Raw genomic sequence first — 22,246 nt, 5'->3', positions numbered from 1 at the left:
TATCAGTGCCAGAAACAGGCTGTGTGGAAACGGTGGGAGATATAGTAAACAATAAACCTTGGCTGCAGTGAAGACGAGCACAGTCCAAGAAATGAAAAGACCTCGACGGGGTTCTTCCAGATGGTCAGCTCAGCCACTTGCTCAACTAGTGCATACAGCTTCTCCCCCTATGGGGCTTCTTGTACTGATGTGCTGGCCACTGCAGCTGGAAACAAAACAGGGTGTATTCAGTGAGGTGAAATGTTCTGAGTACAGCTGATAGAAATGTATTGACTAGAGCCGAAACAATTCCCTATTCTACCTGACAGACAGTCATATCTGTTCTACATAAAACATTTCTATAAGAACGTTCTGTAAGGTTTCACCCTGTTGAACATTCATTTAGCTGCACCATAGTAGACACAAATAATATTTAAATGCTGAGGTTTGAAAACAGAAAATATTTGATACACAATGAAGGCTGTGAATGAAATGCCTGACTTAAAATAACTTGCTAAATTACATGCGTTAAACAAAATGTGGCTCCTTCAAAAGTTGCTTTCTTAAAAAAAATGGATTTAAATGTAAAGGAATCTGTTACTTTATTGTAACTATAAGTTTTATATCAGTTTTATTGAAGCCAGCTCAGCAGCTAAGTGGTTTACTTCAGTGCAATATAAAAGTTTAAGGCAGCTTTCTTGCTGTCAGCAATATGAGTGGAGAATATTATTGAAATACTGTACTGGTGTCATGTTAGAATCCTAAGAAGTCTTAACAATCCTACTGGACCGTTTTAGCCAACTGAAATGTGAGACAAATAAAAACGTCTCCAGCATCTTCAATAGATCATAATGTAGATAAATAACTACACATTAGATTTAAACATTTTATGAGCTGTAATTGAAAGCCTACATGTTTCTGTTGTAGCTTTGAAATATTGAATATGGTTTCACCAGGGTGATAAATCAAACTAAGCACAGCACGAGGTCAAGTCCGTCCCAAGCATGAGGTGAAGAGAGAGTTCAGATGGTTTTATAAGCAAAATAATATAAGAAAAAGAATGGGTAAATATAAATATATCAAGTGATTGATGAAGATTAGTGCCACTAAAATCTAAGTAAATAAGGTCAGATTAGATTTCATTTAAACTATTTTAGTGGTAGTGGGGCAATATGGACTCAGTCCATTACAGTAGTTGAGGGACATTGGTAGTAACATTGGAATCAATTTGATGAATCAATCTTTTGATATTGTCCTAACTATTAATAATGACATTTCTCATTTGCGTAAATTCACTGAAAATGAATTCAGACCAATATTCCATTAAGAAGTCATGTAATGGCAGTGTGACGCTCCTGGAAGTTGGTGAAGCTGGTGATACACAGACACACAGCTCTGGGGGAGGTCTCTCATCCAATCCATTTCCTTCAGCAGACTGGTCCATAATTAACTTCTGCTGGGTTGGCACTTCCAACCAGATATAAGGAGGCTGAGGACCCAGTATCCATAAGTCAGATACCTTCTTCCTCTTTGGTAAGACTCTCTCCACATCTTTAGAGTTGTACATTTGTAACATCTTTGAGTTCAGAATCTGAGGCAGTAGCTAACTGCACTGTTTGAATTGAGTTCTGCATTTTATTTTTACTTGTCTTATGTATTATTTGAAAATATGCAATCAAGTGTCATTGATTTAAAATGTTAGTTTAAAAAAAATTGTGTTTAACTTGAAATGTGCTTTACTTAAAATCTGTAACTTTTAATTGAGGTTAAAAGTGTTGCTCCTGCACTTGTTTGTAAGTTAGGGGTTGGTCTAGAATGTAAGTGGGTTTTCAGGGGTATTTATTTGAATTCTTGACAGAATATGTAGTAAAGTGAGTTGCCATTATGAAAATGAAAGTTACCAGTTGCACCAATAGTTGAATTGGACATGGCCGTAATGATTGAGTTGAAGGGTGCCGTTTTCTAGCCCTTCGGGGGCTAAATGATAGGACTTTAGACTTGTGCATATTCACAACACCCTAATGTTTCACAGGTTCCTCCAAGAAGTACAAATTCATCTGTAGGAGGGGAAAAACAAGGTGAGGAATGGTTTGAGTCTTCACATAAAAAGTGATGAAAATATTCTGTGAGATACCTTTCACCTTACTCTGTTGACTGGGAAGGTAGCACCACAGAATCAATCATGTGTCTTGTTTCATATCTTTCCTAGTAATCCGTCACCATGAGTACGGACGCGGAGATGCAAATCTACGGCAAGGCTGCCATATACCTCCGTAAGCCTGAGAAGGAGAGGATGGAGGCACAAGCTGCACCCTTTGACTCAAAGAACGCTTGTTATGTGTCAGACGTCAAAGAGCTGTACCTTAAGGGCTTGGTCACTGCCAGGGCCGACGGAAAGTGTACTGTGACAGTCACCAATCCTGATGGCTCCAAGCAGGTAAGTCTGATTTGAAAAGAATTCAAGTTCAATTTTGTGCAATTACTTTATTTATTTAAAAAAATCACCAACAGTAAAAAAAAATTGAAAATCAATAACAAAAGAGATAAAAAATCATTGCTTGTTTTTTGTAATTAGAATATAATATTCAAACATAATTTTTATTGCTGTTATTTAAAAATTGCATTGATTTTTTTTTTTTTTACAAATATAAGTCAAGAATCACTATGTACTCTGCGTACACCAATCATTAGGAACACCTACCAATATTGAGTAATAACAGCCTCAATTCGTTGGGATGTGGACTCCACAAGGTGTCGAAAGCATTCCACAGGGATGCTGGCCCATATTGACTCTAATGCTTCCAACAAATTTGCTGGATGTCTTTAGGCTGGTAAAATATTCTTGATACACAAGGGAAACTGTTGAGTGTGAAAAAAACTAGCAGCGTTGCAGTCCTTGACACCAACCGGTGTGCCTGGCACAGACTACCATACCCCGTTCAATGGCACTTAAATATTTTGTCCTTCATCCTCTGGTCCAGTGTGACTCAGTTGGTAGAGCATAGTGTTTTCAAAGCCAGGGTTGTGGGTTTGATTCCCACAGGGGACCAGTATGAAAACGCATGAACTCACTACTGTCAGTCGCTTTGGATAAGAGCTTCTGCTAAATGACGTAAATGAATGGTACACAATCCATGTCTCAAGGGTTAAAAAACCTTCTTTAACCTGTCTCCTCCCCTTCATCTACTCTGATTGAAGTGGATTTAACAAGTTACATCAATAAGAGATTATAGCTTTCACCTGGATTCACCTGGTCAGTCTATGTCAAGGATGGGAAACTGGCAGCCCAAACCCCCATCAACGTTCCCCATCCCTGGTCTATGTCATGGAAAGAGCAGGTGTTCTTAATGTTTTGTATACTCAGTGTATGTGTCAGTGGGTGATAAAGTAGTAGGATTAAATGGAGGTATGAATTTAAAAAAAGACTGAACTTGTATTTAATGAGCAAAAAGCATTCAGTCAAGTCCAGTTTGATCTGTGTGTAATGTAGATTTCTGACTGTTTCAGGAAGGAAAAGAGTTCAAAGATGCAGACGTCTATGAGATGAACCCCCCTAAATACGACAAGATTGAGGACATGGCCATGATGACCTACCTGAATGAAGCCTCTGTGTTGTATAACCTCAAAGAGCGTTATGCAGCATGGATGATCTATGTAAGATATCTGCATAAACGTACACAATTACATGAACATTAAAAATACATACATAGAGTGCGACACATTAACACATACAGTACTACACATTAACACATACAGTACTACACATTAACACATACAGAACTACACATGAACAAGTACAGTACTACACATATTAATACTGTACTACACATTAACAAATACAATGCTACACATTAACACATACCGTACTACACATAAACACACACAGAACTACACATACCAATACAGTACTACACATAAACACATACCAATACAGTACTACACATACCAATACTGCAGACCCAAATAACCGAAGTACACCAACATCCTCACATAAATCCAGGGAAAAGTCTATCAGATTTTGTTAATCCCCTAATTTAATTTGATCACTTTCATCCAGACCTACTCTGGGCTCTTTTGTGCCACGGTGAACCCCTACAAGTGGCTCCCCGTGTACGACATGGAGGTTGTTAACGCCTACAGAGGGAAGAAGAGGATGGAGGCTCCACCCCATATCTTCTCCGTCTCTGACAACGCCTTCCAGTTCATGCAGATTGGTACGAGCTCTCATGGATGGATGGATGGATGGATGGATGGATGGATGGATGGATGGATGGATGGATGGATGGAAGTAAAAATATGCTTTAGAGAGGTACACACTGAAAATAAATGGTTCTCTTTAGGGTTAATTGGCTTGAAACAATAGTGGATCTCTTTATGGTGCTACAAAGGCCTTTCCTGTGGTTCTACCAAGACAACATCAAAAAGGGTTCCGCTGTCATTACAACCCTTTTTGGTCCCATATAGAAACCTTCTAAATGGTTCTATATAGAACCTTAATGGAGAACGATTCTTTCAAAGAACCTTTTGAATAACCATAAGGGTTCTTTTTTCTGATTAGTCATAATAAGTTACAATTCTGTAGGTTTTATTATTAGTTAATTGACAAGTTAAATCAGGTGTGTTAGCTCTGGAACGAAGGGAGAGAATTAAACAACACTGATTTTAGTTCTCAAAAAACGCAAGGCCACACACACACACACACTAGTCTTTCACAAGACACAAGCACTGGCCATACTAATCATTTAGTAAGTGCTTATATTTGCCCTGTTTTACATACATACTTATAATACAAGTGTGTACACGTGTGTGAAATAGAAATGTATTTTTTTTTTGCACATCCAAACATCCTCAGAGAGTGGGGTCGTGGCCAGTGTCAGCCATTATCAAAGGTACACCTGGAGTAATTTTAACCTTGTCAGCGCAACGATTCAAACAAGCAACCTTTCAGTTACTGGCTCAACACTCTAACCACTAGGCTCCCTGCATTGTGATGACAGTACACAACAGATTAGATAAACTGGAATGACAGTCTCACTCACAGTTGAACAAAAACGAGCTGTGAGTAAACCACACCCCAAAATATTCTAATGAGCCGCCGCCCCTACATTTTAATTATCACTAAAAGAGGAAAGATCCTTTTCTCAACTGCAAAGAACCATTGAAGAGCTCTAAATGTTCTCTGAGTCATTATGGTTCCACATAGAACCATCACCCTTCCCAAAGAACCCTTGAGGAACCCTCTTTTCTAAGTGTGTATCTAGTGTTTTCTAGTCTAGGTCAAGAACAGTTTGATGGGAATATCTGATTTCACTGGCCTTGAATGGAGAGTGTTCCATACTGAAATTCATGATGATGCTATGAATGCTATAATGTACCCATAATGCTCCTTGGGTATGATAAGCAATATGTATTTTGGTTACAGATAACGAGAACCAGTCCGTCCTGATTACGTAAGTTGTTTACTAAAATGTCACTTGAGAGAGGGTTTCTATTGTAATATGTTTGGTCACTTGGTGTGAAGAACATACATGACATTATGAATGGATTAGGCAATGTGTAATAATGATTCGATGAGTGGGAATATTTGTTCATTATTTATGTTAGAAAACAGGTCAACAGTGAAATTGTTCAATGCTATTTCTTAGTGAAAGCCAATTTTGCACTCAAACATGTAACTAAAACCCCTGTTTCTCTGTCATATAAACCAGTGGAGAATCCGGTGCAGGAAAGACTGTCAACACCAAGCGTGTTATTCAGTACTTTGCCACCATTGCAGTGTCTGGTGCCAAGAAGGAAGTGGACCCCAACAAAATGCAGGTCTGTTGTGCTTATGTTTCTCTTTTTAACACCTTTCAGATTGGTTGGGTGTCAAAACCTGTTTCAATGAAAATGAATGTTCCAAAAAAATCTAGAAAAACAAACTTGACCACTTTACCAGTTTCTGAGCAACTTGTGTTTGTCTCAATCAGGGGTCTCTTGAGGATCAGATCATTGCTGCTAACCCTCTGCTGGAGGCTTACGGTAATGCCAAGACAGTGAGGAATGACAACTCGTCTCGCTTTGTAAGTATAAAGGGCACACTGTGGAAGTTATCTTATATTGTAAACATTTATTTCAGTAGTTCTCTGTTGCTGCATCAATAGATGTCCAACAAACTGTAACATCTAAAGGGGTCTATCAAAGTAAGATGTTACATTTATTTAGTTGACCTATCTCCAACCTCCATGCTCTACTATAGGGTAAATTCATCAGGATTCACTTCCAAGGAGGAAAACTGGCTAAAGCTGACATTGAGACCTGTGAGTTGGTTTTCCTTGTTTCTCAATGCTTTTCTAAATTCACAGAGATCATTTTTTGGAGATCATATCATCACAATTATTTGTATCTCATGTTCTCTCTGTCTCCGTCTCCCTCTCTCTCTCTCTCGTTTTCTCTGTCTCTGTCTCGCTCTCTTTGTCTCTCAGACCTGCTGGAGAAGTCCAGAGTGTCCTTCCAGCTGCCCGATGAGAGAGGCTACCACATCTTCTTCCAGATGATGACCAACCACAAACCTGAGATTGTTGGTACGGCAAAGCAGAGGTTCAGGGGAAATTATTCCCACCATCTGTGGAACTTGTAAAATAAAAAATAAAATACCATTACAATTCCAAGGTAACAAGACATCTAGACATGGGTCAGGTCTTTGGGGAAGATCAATGAAGTAATGCACTGTGATGCATCAGTCCAGGAGCCTTTTATGATGCTATTTATTATATACTACATGTATCCTTGAGTCCCATGTATTGAGTAAAGGAGGGAGAGATACTGTGAAGGTAGGACAGAAGAATTCTGAGAGATTTAACTGACAAGCCGTTCTCCGCTGTCCACAGAAATGTCACTCATCACCACCAACCCCTATGACTTCCCCATGTGCAGCCAGGGTCAGATCACTGTGGCCAGCATCAACGACAAGGAAGAGCTGGATGCCACAGACGTGAGTTATACAAAGGGTTAACCAAACTCTACATATGGAATGGGTAGGACCACCATACACACTGAATGCATTGTGCAATTCCAACTAAATGCCCTGTGTTAGTTAGGCATGTGCCTCAAGGCACTCTTCATGCCTTCACACTTCACCTTGAGGCACATACATGTAAAACATCCACAAGAGAGTGCCATTAAGTGGCCTGTGGAACAATGTAAAACTCCTTTTGTGCTGCCATCTACTAGTGTGTTGGCCAAGCGGTATCATGTGGAGCTGAGAAGCCAGTGAAATCTATCCATCCCATTTGTTCTGGAGTGAGCTGGAACTGAGCAATCTGCTGTTCACTTCATCACTGTTGTACTTCCTCTCTAATGCCAGGATGCCATTACAATCCTGGGCTTCACCAATGAGGAGAAGGTGGGTATCTACAAGCTGACAGGAGCTGTACTGCACCATGGAAACTTGAAATTCAAGCAGAAGCAGCGTGAGGAGCAGGCCGAGCCAGACGGCACAGAAGGTGAGTCCCAGTCATAGATATACAATATGTAGAGCATTAGCCCCATTCCCAGTCTCCAGCATAGAAATGGAACATGTAAAACAGACAGTGCCACATGAAAGTCAGGTAGGAGATTTTGGAGACCAAATTCCAACCTCCAGAAATGATTTGAAATGGATGTGGGTGAAAATCAAAACCTAATCCACAAATGAATTGACCAAAGTGTTTTGTTAGTGTGACATCAGAAACATCTTGTGTGCCTAAGTCTGTTGTTGTTTCTCTCTCCAGTGGCTGATAAAATCGCCTACCTGCTGGGCCTGAACTCAGCTGAGATGTTGAAGGCTCTGTGCTACCCCAGAGTGAAGGTCGGCAACGAGTATGTGACTAAGGGACAGACTGTGCCTCAGGTAAGGCGGTCAAACACAGCATCAACCATTTTCTCTCCACCGCAATTATTTTGGGGACGAGTGCATAGCTTATTTTGAATAGTGATGTTGTTTTTCCCCAAGCTCTCATCACCTTATCACTAGACATGGTCAATATCTCATGTATTCATTGAAGGTATAATCATTGCAGGTTAATAACTCAGTGAGTGCCCTGGCTAAGTCCATCTATGAGAGGATGTTCTTGTGGATGGTCATCCGTATCAACGAGATGTTGGACACCAAGAATCCAAGGCAGTTCTATATCGGTGTGCTGGACATTGCTGGGTTTGAGATCTTTGATGTGAGTATGAGACCAGAACAAGACAGTTAGTTGTGATTGAGAGGGATTACAGCCTTGTATGATGAAATGATCACTTATAAGCTTCCATTAACAGTACAACAGCATGGAGCAGCTGTGCATCAACTTCACCAATGAGAAACTGCAACAGTTTTTCAACCACACCATGTTCGTCCTGGAACAAGAGGAGTACAAGAAGGAGGGAATCGTCTGGGCCTTCATTGACTTCGGCATGGACTTGGCTGCCTGCATTGAGCTTATTGAGAAGGTAAGCTGTCTGAGGATTATAATGGACCACAACAGCAAAGCTCATAGGGAGCGCTGTGTGAGATATTATCACTGGGGTATAACGTATCTGACTGTTGATAACTCAATATGTTTCCTGTTATTTGCCCCTAAGTGAATATAATCCTATAACAGCATGTTTGCTAAAGGAATGAATGTGATCCTAAATGTAAATATCACTAATTTGATATACATCTCTTTTCGTAAAGCCATTGGGTATCTTCTCCATCCTTGAAGAGGAGTGCATGTTCCCCAAGTCTTCAGACACTACCTTCAAGGACAAGCTGTACGCCCAGCATCTTGGCAAAACCAAGGCGTTTGAGAAGCCCAAGCCTGCCAAAGGCAAGGCAGAGGCCCACTTCTCCCCTGGTGCACTACGCCGGTACTGTGGACTACAACATCACTGGCTGGCTGGAGAAGAACAAGGACCCTCTGAATGATTCAGTTATTCAGCTGTATGGGAAGTCTTCAGTCAAACTGTTGGTTGCCCTGTATCCCGCTGCTCCACCTGAGGGTAAGACTAGCATCACGTCAAATGATTTATTTAAGCACTAGTTACAACTCAGATCCACATTTTCTTTAAAGTCTTGGAATGTGTCACAATTTCTCAGGTTTATTCACTGGGTACATTTAAGTGGTGTTATTTTACACAATCTCATTAGCACCATTTGCGTTAAGATGAGTGTGAAGTTAACCCCATATTGTCTCATTTCTAATTAGTGTGCTTGCTGAAGACAGCACCACTCTAGATTTCTTACATACTCTTATTATTATTATTATTCTATTTATTCCGCCCGCTACAGGAAATGGACTTGTTTAGTTATCTTTTACTTTGCCCATTTGAACAGATAATACCAAGAAGGGAGGCAAGAAGAAGGGAGGTTCCATGCAGACTGTGTCCTCCCAGTTCAGGGTGAGCTTCTGAAATGTGGATATTCAGTCCTTCAAAAGGTGCATTGATTATCATGAATGATTTGTGAGAAAATGCTTTGTAACCCTCTTACAGGAGAACTTACATAAGCTGATGACCAACTTGAGGAGCACTCATCCTCACTTTGTGCGCTGCCTGATCCCCAACGAGTCAAAGACTCCAGGTACAATACATGTTGAGTTAAATATGACATCTTATCAGTTCAGTATCAGTAACCTTAACAAACTAATCTTTAATCTGTTTAATAGTATTAAAAGAGACTTGGTTTGTTTTACCAGGTCTGATGGAGAACTTCCTGGTTATCCACCAGCTCAGGTGTAATGGTGTTCTGGAGGGTATCAGGATCTGCAGAAAGGGCTTCCCCAGCAGAATCATCTATGCTGACTTCAAGCAGAGGTACACAACACACAACTACTAATAAACACGTGCAAGCATGGACATGCACACGCACAAAGGTCTGCTCCAAGGGTTTTAACTAGAGGTCGACCGATTAATCGAAATGGCCGATTAATTAGGGCCGATTTCAAGTTTTCATAACAATCGGTAATCTGCATTTTTGGACACCGATTGTGGTGATTACATTGCACTACACGAGGAGACTGCGTGACAGTCTGACTACCTGTTATGCGAGTGCTGCAAGAAGCCAAGGTAAGTTGCTAGCTAGCATTAAACTTATCTTATAAAAAACAATCAATCTTAACATAATCACTAGTTAACTACACATGGTTGATGATATTACTAGTTTATCTAGCTTGTTGCATATAATCGATCCGGTGCCTATTAATTTCTCATCGAATCACAGCCTACTTCGCCAAACGAGTGATGATTTAGCAAGCGCATTCGCGAAAAAAGCACTGTCGATGCAGCAATGTGTACCTAACCATAAACATCAATGCCTTTCTTTAAAATGAATACACAAGTATATATTTTTAAACCAGCATATTTAGTTATTATTGCCTGCTAACATGAATTTCTTTTAACTAGGGAAATTGTGTCACTTTTCCTGCATTCCGTGCAAGCAGAGTCAGGGTATATGCAGCAGTTTGGGCCACCTGGCTCGTTGCGAACTATGTGAAGACCATTTCTTCCGAACAAAGACCGTAATTAATTTGCCAGAATTGTACATAATTATGACATAACTTTGAAGGTTGTGCAAGGTAACAGCAATATTTAGACTTAGGGATGCCACCGTTAGATAAAATACGGAACGATTCCGTATTTCACTGAAAGAATAAACATTTTGTTTTCGAAATGATAGTTTCTGGATTTGACCATATTAATGACCTAAGGCTCGTATTTCTGTGTGTTATTATGTTATAATTAAGTCTATGTTTTGATATTTGATAGAGCAGTCTGACTGAGCAGTGTAGGCAGCAGCAGGCTCGTAAGCATTCATTCAAACAGCACTTTCGTGCATTTGCCAGCAGCTCTTCGCTGTGCTTCAAGCATTGAGCTGTTTATTACTTCAAGCCTATCAACTCCCAAGATTAGGCTGGTGTAACCGATGTGAAATGGCTAGCTAGTTAGCGGGGTGCGCGCTAATAGAGTTTCAATCGGTGACGTCACTCGTGCTGAGACCTTGAAGTAGTTGTTCCCCTTGCTCTGCAAGGGCTTTTGTGGAGCGATGGGTAACGATGCTTCGAGGGTGGCTGTTGTTGATGTGTGCCTGGTTCGAGCCCAGGTAGGGGTGAGGAGAGGGACGGAAGCTATAATGTTACCCTGGCAATACTATAGTGCCTATAAAAACATCCAATGTTCTGAGCAAGGAACTTAAACGTTAGCTTTTTAACATGGCAAATATTGCACTATTATTTTCTTCTCCAACACTTTGTTTTTGCATTATTTAAACAGAATTGAACATGTTTCATTATATTTTTTAGGCAAAATTGATTTTATGGATGTATTATATTAAGTTAAAATAAAAGTGTTCATTCAGTATTGTGTAATTGCCGTCATTACAAACAAATAAATAAATAAATAAATCGGCCGATTAATCGGTATCGGCGGAGTTTGGCCCTCCAATAATCGGTATCGGCATTGAAAAATCATAATCGGTCGACCTCTAGTTTTAACAGCATCAGAGTAGTCTTACCTTTATGTAATATAATTGACCTAATTAACAGATGTTTAAACATTTTCCTCATTCAGGTACAAAGTACTGAATGCCAGTGTCATCCCTGAGGGCCAGTTCATGGACAACAAGAAGGCTTCTGAGAAGCTGCTTGGGTCCATTGATGTGAATCACGATGATTACAAGTTTGGACACACCAAGGTCAGTCACAAACACCCTGCAAATGTAGTCCCAAAAATAGATGTGTAAACTGCAGAATGCCCCTTTAAGTAATGGAAAAGCTGTAAAAACAATGTAGTGTTGTTTTCTTTAAAGTCGTACATCACAAGCATGGAAGAGAAAGTCAAATCATTGTCATGTGCATTGTGTTGGAAAGGGATGGCTGCAGTTATCTGTATCTGTGTTCATTAACTCTCTACGACTGTACAATAACAACTTAGAAACAACCAATCACGTAGTTTGTTTGTAAGCATTTCAATGCTTATGTTGTTCAAATCAATCTAGTGTTGTTGTTCCTCTTCTTTTGATTCTGCCCCTTTTTATCTGTCACCATCTCACTGTGGTTTCATCATTGACCATGTTTACCTGTGTCTCAGGTGTTCTTCAAAGCCGGTCTGCTGGGTGTCCTGGAGGAGATGAGAGATGAGAAGCTGGCCTCTCTGGTCGGCATGGTCCAGGCTCTCAGCCGTGGATTCCTCATGAGGAGAGAGTTCACCAAGATGATGGAGAGGAGGTAAGGAATAGTAGACATCTTGGCAAAGCTTTCCGTCAACCAGCTGTATCTAATGCATTATGATCACATAGTGTATATGATGTGAGTTGATCAGAATGAGGAAGTACGTCTTATAATATTCTATTAAAGCTGTAGTTTGGGATTTGGAAAGCTGTTGAATTGTTATTTAAATGTGCGATATTTGCCCATTTATTGTTGAAGAATATAAAATGCCTCATGAGCTTAGCATGAGCTGTCAGTCCTCACATCTAAAGATCTGTCTATGAATTCAAGAGGGGTTACATTTCCCTAGCCCCATTCCTCAGCTGTACACAAAAGTATCGGGGGGGTCAGTTTTGTGGTTCTTGGAATACCAGAATGTAGCTTCATTAAACATGTCACTCACCATACCACTCTGTCTTTCTGTCGACCAGAGATTCCATCTTCTCCATCCAGTACAACATCCGTTCATTCATGAATGTTAAAACCTGGCCATGGATGAAGTTGTACTTCAAGATCAAGCCCCTGCTGCAGAGCGCTGAGACTGAGAAGGAGCTGGCCAACATGAAGGAGAACTATGAGAAGATGCAGACAGACCTGGCCAAGGCTCTGGCCAAGAAGAAGGAGCTGGAGGAGAAGATGGTGTCTCTGCTGCAGGAGAGGTCTGACCTGGCGCTCCAAGTCGCATCTGTGAGTGAGCAACGACCATCATGACGGCACATTTACACACGTATGATCACAGACACGAACGCACACGCGAACAAACACACACACAATCACACTGTGACGTATGTGGCTAAGTCACGTATTTCTATTACCTATGTTAGCAAGGCTACCTATATTTCATGCATTTCTATTGATTTGCTCTGACCTCTTTGACTAAATTACGTCCATCTGTTGATACACAAAGTGAAGCGGCAGATTTTTTCTGCTGTTCTGAAATCAGGATTCAGAGAATCTGAACGATGCTGAGGAAAGGTGTGAGGGGCTCATCAAGAGCAAGATCCAGCTGGAGGCCAAACTCAAAGAGACGACCGAGAGGCTGGAGGACGAGGAGGAGATGAATGCTGAGTTGACTGCCAAGAAGAGGAAGCTGGAGGATGAGTGCTCTGAGCTGAAGAAGGACATTGATGACCTGGAGCTCACCTTGGCCAAAGTGGAGAAGGAGAAGCATGCCACCGAAAACAAGGTCTCGTAGACAGTCTAACAAAACAATAATCCAAACAATAACCAACTCAAAACGTAGCTAAACAGAAATTGAATTCAAGTTGTTTTGTGGGTGCAGGGAAAATCAAGACCCAAAATAGTGGAATGTCAGTTTCGGGGTACTTCCCACATCCGTTGCATGTTCTGCTCCCCCCTCGTTTCTGACTTCCCCTTCCTTAGTACACTGGCATGGAGTACACAACCATCTAGTGTTGAATCTATAGTACAGTATTTGTTGACATTATTAATTAATCTAAATGAAATATATATCTAACTCAATCTCTCCTTTATGGTGATGTGACCAATGAGTAATTTTGGCTGTGGCTGTTTTCAGGTTAAAAACCTGACCGAGGAGATGGCGTCTATGGATGAGAGTGTTGCCAAGCTGACCAAAGAGAAGAAAGCCCTCCAAGAGGCCCACCAGCAGACACTGGACGACCTGCAGGCAGAGGAGGACAAAGTCAACACTCTGACCAAGTCCAAGACCAAGCTGGAACAGCAAGTGGACGACGTGAGTGGAGTTTGACATTTTGGACATGATAAAATGATATTATCTTCAGTTATTTAGATTTGAACAATACGTGTGTGTTTTTATCTTGTAGCTTGAGGGTTCTCTGGAGCAAGAGAAGAAGCTCCGTATGGACCTTGAGAGAGCCAAGAGAAAGCTGGAGGGAGATCTGAAACTGGCCCAGGAGTCCATAATGGACCTGGAGAATGACAAGCAGCAGTCTGATGAGAAAATCAAGAAGTAAACAAAAACAAATGTTTACAGTATTACTGTCATATTGATCATAATGGTTGTTCTTGACATATTCTTGTAATTATGAATTAGCATTTGCATGTGATTCTTAAAAGAAAAAGTGAATGGTATGATATTCTCCCGTTACACTATCAAACCAAAATCAACTCTGCAATCGACGTGTTTGTGTTTCTTAGGAAGGACTTTGAGACCACCCAGCTCCTCAGCAAGATTGAGGATGAGCAGTCTCTGGGAGCTCAGCTACAGAAGAAGATCAAGGAACTCCAGGTAAAACAGGATCTATGCTCCAGTACAGGAAAGAACACACCTAAATCATTTCCTTCAAAGATGTATTCTGGTAGCACACATTCTTCCTGGTGGCTTCTGATGGCTCAGTAAGTTTGAAGATGGTGCTTCTTACCATTGTGGTTTTGGTTGGCACATGGGACACTGGTTGGCACATTTAATATATTAGTGTAACTGACTTTTTATTTACACATTTATGCAAAATATACAAACTCTTATTCATTAGTGTTTCAACTGTATTGTAGTGTTCATTCCCCCTGCTCCTGCCCCCTGTTCTAGGCCCGTATTGAGGAGCTGGAGGAGGAAATTGAGGCTGAGCGTGCTGCCAGGGCTAAGGTTGAGAAGCAGAGGGCCGATCTCTCCAGGGAACTTGAGGAGATCAGCGAGAGGCTGGAGGAGGCCGGAGGCGCCACTGCTGCTCAGATTGAGATGAACAAGAAGCGCGAGGCTGAGTTCCAGAAGCTGCGTCGTGATCTTGAAGAGTCCACCTTGCAGCATGAGGCCACAGCCGCCGCTCTGCGCAAGAAGCAGGCCGATAGTGTGGCTGAGCTCGGGGAGCAGATCGACAACCTTCAACGTGTCAAGCAGAAGCTGGAGAAAGAGAAGAGTGAGTACAAGATGGAGATTGATGACCTCTCCAGCAACATGGAGGCTGTCGCCAAGGCTAAGGTGAGTAGTGATGTTTTGGTCAAGCAGTGTTAAGGGGGGTCAACTTCATTAATATTCAAGTGAACTGAAGTTGACAGGAGTCCCATATATAAAGTAATGATGGAACTTGTTTCACTAACAGGGAAATCTGGAGAAGATGTGCCGTACTCTTGAGGACCAGCTGAGCGAGCTCAAGACTAAGAATGATGAGAATGTTCGCCAGGTCAACGACATCAGCGGACAGAGGGCCAGACTCCTGACAGAAAATGGTACCATCAACAATGAACAAAAAACCAACGTAGTGTACAATAACGTGTTGGGGGCTGCATCTATAAAGTCCGGTCCACATATTGTAGATTCTACTGTACTATTCACCACCTAACATTGCCCTACGATACCTCAAAATACATTTTCAATTGTAGTGAACAGAGACCCCATTAACAAGATGTCCCTCTATCCCTGCAGGTGAGTTTGGACGCCAGCTGGAGGAGAAGGAAGGCCTGGTGTCTCAGCTGACAAGAGGCAAACAGGCCTTCACCCAGCAGGTTGAGGAGCTGAAGAGACTGGTTGAGGAGGAGGTCAAGGTAAGGAATCCAAAATGGACACCACCGACCACAGAGTTTAGAGCCAAATCTTCAAAAAGATTGTGACTACGCCACCTCAGACTTCTACTGTCATTTGTTTTACTCTTTTTGTCTTTATCTTTGTCTCTCACAGGCTAAAAACGCACTGGCCCACGGTGTCCAGTCTGCCCGCCATGACTGTGACCTCCTGAGAGAGCAGTTTGAAGAGGAGCAGGAGGCCAAGGCAGAGCTGCAACGTGGAATGTCCAAGGCCAACAGCGAGGTGGCTCAGTGGAGGACTAAGTATGAAACTGATGCCATCCAACGCACAGAGGAGCTGGAGGAGGCCAAGTGAGTCACACGCAACAGCAAAAACTCAAATATAGGGTGTGGATGGTGAGGGTGGTAGGGGGCTCTGAGAAAATGTTACATCAATATGTATTGTAACTTATTGTAGCATTTGTTTTGCAACAAATTGGTCACAATAAAAACCACCATCTTATCGTCCAACAGGAAGAAGCTGGCCCAGCGTCTGCAGGAGGCTGAGGAGACCATTGAGGCGACCAACTCCAAGTGCGCCTCCCTGGAAAAGACCAAGCAGAGGCTGCAGGGAGAGGTGGAGGACCTCATGATTGACGTTGAGAGAGCCAACGCAATGGCCGCCAACCTCGACAAGAAGCAGAGGAACTTTGACAAGGTGAAAATGAATTTTCTGTCTGCTGCATGTGATCAATTGAAGTAAAATGTTTCTGATTCAAAACTCTTCATTATTGACTTCTAATGAAAATCCCATGGATTTCCCTAGGTTCTGGCAGAGTGGAAGCAGAAGTATGAGGAGGGCCAGGCTGAGCTGGAAGGAGCTCAGAAGGAGGCTCGCTCTATGAGCACTGAACTCTTCAAGATGAAGAACTCCTACGAGGAGGCTCTGGATCATCTGGAGACTCTGAAGAGAGAGAACAAGAACCTGCAACGTGAGATTTTGAAAAAATATCTATTGGGTTCATGTTTGACTAGTGTTTTGAAAATGGAAGAAACTGTAATCATCAAAATTACTTTTCACACCATCTCAGTGTTTTTATGTACACTTTGAAATATTATGATTTAGTAATCGGTATTGCTTTGAAAAACCCAAGGAAGTGCAGGGCAATTAGATTTGCAAGACCGTATGAAGTGCTGTTCTTTAATGAACTGTTATTATGATTTAATGTCAACTTGAGAGTATTGGTTATTTCCACTGAAAATCTAAAGTCTAAACTGCTCCTTTGTTTGTGTGTGCAGAGGAGATCTCTGACCTGACTGAGCAGATCGGAGAGACTGGCAAGAGCATCCATGAGCTGGAGAAGGCCAAGAAGACTGTGGAGACAGAGAAGTCTGAGATCCAGACCGCTCTGGAGGAGGCTGAGGTACAAACTACAACTGCATGATGTGAAAAGGAGTGTTACACTAGCCCAGGGCTTCTAAAACTTTTTCAGCTCGAGACTCAAAAGAGAAATTGACCATCCTCATGAGACCCAAATCGTCCTCCCATGACCCAAATTAAGAAGAAATAGTGTGTGATTATAAATATATTTTCATAACTCGCGACTCACCTCTGACATGCCCAGGCCCCAGTTTAGGTCCTGACCCATAGTTTAAGAAACCCTGCCAATTCCAGCAACAGTCTAATGTTCCCTGTACTGGTGTTTATTGTTGTCATATATATTTCATTCCTTGTGTTATACACATCCAAATGTAATAAAGACAATTCGCTTGACTGTTTCTCTTTGTCCAGGGCACACTGGAGCACGAGGAATCCAAGATTCTGCGTGTGCAGCTGGAGCTGAACCAGATCAAGGGTGAGGTGGACAGGAAGATCTCTGAGAAGGATGAGGAGATGGAGCAGATCAAGAGGAACAGCCAGAGGGTGGTTGACTCCATGCAGAGCACCCTGGACTCTGAGGTCAGGAGCAGGAATGACGCCCTGAGGGTGAAGAAGAAGATGGAGGGAGACCTGAACGAGATGGAGATCCAGCTGAGCCACGCCAACAGGCAGGCCGCTGAGTCCCAGAAACAGCTGAGGAACGTCCAGGGACAGCTCAAGGTAAAGGGACTGGGACATCAGGCTCAAACATCTGAACATGGGGAGGTATTTGTTTGTGAATCTGTAGAAAAGAAGAGAACAGAGGAATTGAATAGTGGATTAATATACTGTGAAACTGGGGAAATTCTTACCAATTGACATTTCTATCAATGACAGTATCGCCCCTACTTGCCAATGAGTCCTAATGAACCTATGTCATTGTGAACCCCAGGATGCCCAATTGCACCTTGATGACGCCGTCCGTGCCTCAGAGGACATGAAGGAGCAGGCAGCCATGGTGGAGCGCAGAAACGGCCTGATGGTGGCTGAAATTGAGGAGCTGAGAGTTGCTCTGGAGCAGACAGAGAGAGGCCGCAAAGTGGCTGAGACTGAGCTGATAGACGCCAGCGAGCGCGTCGGACTGCTGCACTCCCAGGTATGGGTGAAAAGCCATTTCTAATGAAGCACAACCAAGCATCTTGAATTCGACACTGCTGCCTTTCACATTTTCATAATTTCTGCCCTGTGACTTGTAAGTTCTCTTGAGCATCAAAACAAATCGTCTTGTTTCCTCCTCCAGAACACCAGCCTTCTGAACTCCAAGAAGAAGCTGGAGACTGACCTGGTGCAGGTGCAGGGAGAGGTGGACGACATTGTCCAGGAGGCCAGGAACGCAGAGGAGAAAGCCAAAAAGGCCATCACTGATGTGAGTCCTTATGATCGATTGAATAATGTCAACTTGATTTGTCCCAAAGGGCCAATGGTAGCTGGGCTGGTTAACCACAACAAGGATCTCAGAGGGAAGTTATGATTGGTGTAGTTTTGGAAATCCCAGATGTAGGGCAACAGCACTTGGTCTGAGAAATGTGTCAGATTTTTTGGCCAATTTGGGGTAGGTGCTCTTCAGACAGACAAATCTACCAACAAATCATGAGTTTGGCCAGGCGGGGCTTAGAAATAATCTCAACGGAAACATGACAAAGGCAGACACACAATGCGGACACAGATAGCTAGGCTAATTTAAGTCACAGCCAGTCATTATTATTATTACTATTACTATTATCATCATGACGCATTGTAAACTACTTACATGTACTTGTGAAATACACTAATTGACAATATGCTTCATCTAGCTAGCAACTGTAAATGTTTGGCAGGGTTCTGGACAGATTTTACGGCGTCCCACTCTGCCCTTTCCTCTCTGCCAAGCCGACGGTTGTTTTAGTGCACCCATGTATGCTGGAACGTTGGTAACCCATCTGTCTGGGAGGCAACACATCTGTCTAGAGAGACTATGATTGGTGCCAATTGGTGCATAAATTCAACAAATGACCATTCCAGGCAGCCATGATGGCTGAGGAGCTGAAGAAGGAGCAGGACACCAGCTCTCACCTGGAGAGGATGAAGAAGAACCTGGACGTGACAGTCAAGGACCTGCAGCACCGCCTGGATGAGGCTGAGAATCTGGCCATGAAGGGAGGCAAGAAGCAGCTCCAGAAACTAGAGTCCAGGGTGAGTTAACAGCAGGGTGGATTAGGGTGGATTGAAAGAATGAATGCTGGACATTTATTTCATTATAATAAAATACACAGGACCATTGAGTTATGACTTTCTGTCAATAATCCACCTAGACAATGAAAAGCTGTTATCATTACAGACCCTTCAATTCAAAAAGTTAAACTACATAGAAACAGACAACAATTGTGCCTCTTTGACTGAGTAGAATAATATACCTGTTTTGAAAAGATTTGATTTGTTCCGTCTGATTTCACCACCTCAAATGTCTACGTTAATTTCTTCCACAAAGGTGCGTGAGCTCGAGACTGAGGTGGAGGCCGAGCAGAGAAGAGGTGTAGACGCGGTCAAGGGAGTCCGCAAGTATGAGCGCAGAGTCAAGGAGCTCACTTACCAGGTAAGAGAAAGTGTCTTCTTCACACACTTGACACTAACACAGACAGGTTTGTGTATAAAACTATGTGCTATTGATTCTTTGATCCTCTCCCACAGACTGAGGAGGATAAGAAGAACGTTAGCAGACTTCAGGACCTTGTAGATAAGCTGCAGATGAAAGTCAAGGCCTACAAGAGGCAGGCTGAGGAAGCGGTGAGTCATAGTCAAATACTCTGAAATCATACATTCAAAAAGATATATTTTTCCCCCCTAGTAGACATTACAAAACTGAATGTCCATATAGTTTAGTGTAAGTGCTACCACACATCAGTCCACAATGACTCAACTGAAGAACATGTACATTTCTGAGAGCCTCCCATACATCTCTATGCCTATGTGTTGTTAGAAACTTAAAGAAGAGGGGGTTGAATATTTATTTACTGTTCCGGGGGCTGGTCTAGTGGTGGTGCTGCCGCCCCTGGAGTCAGTGGTTTGATCCACCGTTCTGCAACTCACTTTCTCTGCTGTATCATCCATCTCCCTATTTAAATGCTGATGTTATGCTCTCCTATTTCCCCTCACCCAGGAGGAAGCAGCTAACCAAAACATGTCTAAGTTCAGGAAGGTTCAGCATGAGCTGGAGGAGGCTGAGGAGCGTGCTGACATCGCTGAGACTCAAGTCAACAAGCTCAGAGCCAAGACCCGCGACAGTGGGAAGGTACAGAGATGCTGCTGAACCTACACCTGACTCATCTTCAGATATGATCACATCAACACCACCTATGATTCAGCCTTCACTGAGGTCAATACTGACCTTTTACACTCACTCAAATGTATTGAACATCTCCAAGAAGCACATCAGGGCAACAACAAAAAAGATTCATTCAAACTATTTTGGTACTTCAAAAATGAAAAATAAAGCTTAGTCCATGCTTGGTCCATCATGCTTTATAGTGTTATATCTTTAGCATGTTTATAATTAATACTGATCCATTCCTGTCTTTCTTCTTACAGGGCAAAGAAGCTGCTGAATAAACGATGATCAAAGGATTGAACATTAAAGTCTTTTCATTTTCCTGTGTTGCATAAAATATGATTTTCATGGTTAAATGTTGAGCATTGATTAAAAACACTTAGGCCTATGTACACTTCCTTTGTGACTGTGGATTTATTACTCAGATAACAGCTTTTTCGTACTATATATTGTGCTTTAATTAAAGGAGCAATCTGGGATTCCAACAACAATTAAACGTCACCCCAACAAAGAGGTCACTTTTTTTGCTAAACATCTGAGGGATGAGGTTGGAGAAATGTAACAACTCAAATTCATACAGAGCTATGGATGAATGGACTGACCATCCATAACATCAAGATAATAGTTTTAACCCTTTACAATCGGTGGAATTGGCCGATGTGGAGAGGCCCAAATTGAAACGTTTGGTGGACAGACTAGTAAACATACAGTGCCTTCAGAGTATTCATAATGCTTCCACATTTTGATGTTACAGCCTGAATTAAAACATTATTACATTTTCTCACCCATCTACACACAGTACCCCATAATGACAAAGTGAAAACATGTTTTTAGACTTTTTTTGCAAATGTATTGAAAATGAAAAACATAAATATCTTATTTACATAAGTATTCACACCACTTTGCTATGACACACCAAATTGATCTCAGTGCATCCAATTTCCTTTGATCATCCTTTAGATGTCACTACAACTAGATTTAAATCCACATGTGGCCAATTAAATAGTTTGGACCTGATTTAGAAAGAAACACACCTGTTTATATAAGGTCCCACAGCTGGCAGTGCATGTCGGGACAGAAGTAACGCTTGATTCCTCATTCCTTGTTGGAGTGCGATTCATGGAAAGACGGTGAATGATGCATTCAGAGTGACCAGGAGTGGTATGATGTTGATTTCATGTGCGTTAAAAGGAGAAAGCACTGTGGATGCACAAATTATCGACGCATGAAGTGGAACGCTGTGATTCTTGGAGTAGGGCACCGATAAAAGGTGTCATATCTGGCATCTCGAGGAATATTGAGGCTTCATGGTTTAAGATGAACATGCCAGGAGTATTTGATTCACGTCGTTTTTAACCCGTACTGTGAATAGAAAGGAGGAAAGTATTAATGTATTATTGATGTTTGATAAAGAAGTTCTCCCGATCCATGTAAAACTGGGCTATATGAGATATGCGGTGCAAGCTTAAGAGCAAAAGCCAATGTCATAAATGTAAAACGTTCGGTCAAGTGTTTGCAAATGGAATATCATTGTTGAAGAGTCTGAGGATGAACGATGTTGAAATTGTGATGGGAATCACGTTCCCTGAATGGCCTGTTAGTGTGAAGGAGGTGAAAGTAGGAAGGATCAGGGCTGTCAACAAGGTCTCCGTTGCAGAGGCGGTGAAAATTGTCGAAGTAGCGAGTAGAGATGATGAAACTACGGCAGTGAATGATGCCCAACAGTCTGGATGTCAGTCAGTTGAGAGATTCTGAAATACTTTTCGTTACGAAAGTCACAGAGCTCTTCAATACGGGCCATACTGCCAAAGTTTGTCTATGGAGATTGTATGGCTGTGTTTTATACACCTGTCGGCAAATAACTCATTTGAAGGGGTGTCCACATACTTTTGTATATACTGTATAGTTTCAACAGGG

General features: G+C 41.9%; 1 pseudogene; it reads left to right on the top strand.

Annotated features, from left to right (window-relative positions):
• The first annotated feature begins 1,464 nt into the window (after positions 1-1,464).
• Positions 1,465-20,723, top strand: LOC123730372 (myosin heavy chain, fast skeletal muscle-like; annotated as a pseudogene).
• Positions 20,724-22,246: the final 1,523 nt, after the last annotated feature.

The sequence above is a fragment of the Salmo salar genome, chromosome ssa24 (genome assembly GCF_905237065.1).
Source record: "Salmo salar chromosome ssa24, Ssal_v3.1, whole genome shotgun sequence".
In the NCBI taxonomy this organism is placed as follows: Eukaryota; Metazoa; Chordata; class Actinopteri; order Salmoniformes; family Salmonidae; genus Salmo; species Salmo salar.
Note: the sequence above shows the minus strand (reverse complement) of the source record. Positions and strands in the feature narration are given on the sequence as shown.